The following is a 2,569-nucleotide window of genomic DNA, read 5'->3' as shown; positions in this document are numbered from 1 at the left end:
GAGAGTGTTGTAGGTGCTTATATAGTAATAATAACAAGATGGAATTCATAAACATTTAATGCAGCGCTACGCGACTTTCCACAATTCACATGTCTTTTAAGATCACAGTCCGTATTCCTTGGATGATTACAGTGTTGTCCGTAGCATCCATGGGCATCGGATTGATCCTCTTCATACATTCATTTCTTCAGGCGACATAACATTAGTGGATGGGTATCAGAGAGGTGTTTATACCTTTTGACCAGTATAATCACTACTTTATAATCATCCCAGGTATACGGACGGTGACCTTAAGAGACATGAGAATTGTAGAAACGCGCGTAGAGATGAATTAAATGTTTATATATATATATATACGTAAGTATATAGTATATTCTATGTATATATGTGAGTTTGTATACATGAGTATGTGTACATGCATGAATGCATTTGTAGGTATATAAATATATGCATATATATACGCATACACGCATATATATATATACATATTGATACATATATATATATATATATATATATATATATATATATATATATATATATATATATATATATATATATATATATATATATATATATATATATATATATATAGATGTACTTGCATGGCAAGTGACCTGATCTGAGATCGTGTGCTGGAACAAAAACAATTGCAGCGTGGAAGGTGTTTATAAGCCATTTAAAATAACACACAAAATCCGTTAGATTCACTTCAACATTTAAATTTAATTTGTCAAAATATTTTCGTCGCTTTGAGACCGCGACCTGTTCACTGACAAAATTCTGTGCTGCATATATATATATATATAAATAAATATATATATATATATATATACTATTCAATTTTTTTTCTCCGTGTTTTTCTCCTTGTCTCCGTATTCTTTCTGTTGAAGAGCGTAGCTCGAAACGTTAAAGACTTTCCGTATTCCCGAGCGTCATACTAATACATCCTTTTGTTATTTACACCACCTGTCCTCGTCTGTTGTTGTTTTTTCGTACATTCTCCCATATATATATATACATACATATATATACATATATATATATGAATACACACATATTAATACGCTCATACATATTGTTTTCTACTCAAGGCACAAGGTCGGAAATTTTGGGAGATGGGGCCAGTCGATTAGATCGACTCCATTACACAACTGGTACTTAATTTATCGACCCCGAAAGGATGAATGGCAAAGTCGACCTCGGTGGAATTTGAACTCAGAAAGTAAAGACACACAAGCATTTTCGTTCGGCGTGCTATCGTTTCTGCCAGCTCTTATACATATTTACATACGGGTACATTATATATATATATGTATATACATCTGTGTGTGTTTGGACGTGTGTGCGCGAGCGTATGAAGTAAACACACACTCATACGCACATAAGAGCGTCACACGCTGTTAGATGTGTATATGGATCTATGAATATATACTCTTTTACTCTGTTACTTGTACTTATTCTATCGGTCTCTTTTGCCGAACCGCTAAGTTATGGGGACGTAAACACACCAGCATCGGTTGTCAAGCGATGTTGGGGGACAAACACAGACACACAAACATATACACACACATATACATATATATATATATACATATATGTATACATATATACATATATATATACATATATACGACAGGCTTCTTTCAGTTTCCGTCTACCAAATCCACACACAAGGCTTTGGTCGGCCCGAGGCTATAGTAGAAGACACTTGCCCAAAGTGCCACGCAGTGGGAATGAACCCGGAACCATGTGGTTGGTATGCAAGCTGTACAATATTAGAGTATAACATTCTGTAGACTTGACATGTATACGCACATTTTTTCATTGAGGGGTTGGCGGGGAGGGTGACTTTATACATCGTTGTCATCATCATCATCATCATCATCATCATCATCATCATCATCATCATCATCATCATCATCATTGTGAATGTGTTTGTTGCAGCAGCCACAGCAACAATAGCAATAACAGGAACCACAGAATGTTTATAAATGAATGAATGAATGAAGGAATGAAGGAATGAATGAATGAATGAATGAAGGAATGAATGAATGAAGGAATGAATGAATGAAGGAATGAATGAATGAATGAATGAATGAATGAAGGAAGGAAGGAAGGAATATGCTCAACGCCATGGCTGAGTTTTGGGGAGCTCATGAGGTTGCATCCATGGGGACGGGATGGAGGAAACAGACAGGTGATCGACAAAGGCAGAGACGCAGGGACAAAGGTCGTGGAGCAGTGCCTGGGCTTAAGCAACAACAACAACAACAACAACAACAACAACGACAACAACAACAACAACAGCAACAGCAACAACAGCATCAAAAGCAGTGGAATCCGAATAAAGGCTTATATATGTAAGATGCGTTTGTATATACATACACACACGTGTATGTGTGTGTGTTTGTGTATATACGCACACACATATTATACATACATTCATACATTCATTGTTGTGGAGCATGTAGAACTGCGTTTGTGTATCTCCCTCTCTCACTCTCTCTCTCCCCGTATATATACATATATATATATACATACACACACACACATATATATATATATA

The sequence above is a fragment of the Octopus bimaculoides genome, chromosome 9 (genome assembly GCF_001194135.2).
Source record: "Octopus bimaculoides isolate UCB-OBI-ISO-001 chromosome 9, ASM119413v2, whole genome shotgun sequence".
NCBI classification, from domain to species: Eukaryota; Metazoa; Mollusca; class Cephalopoda; order Octopoda; family Octopodidae; genus Octopus; species Octopus bimaculoides.
This window is presented reverse-complemented; position numbering follows the sequence as displayed.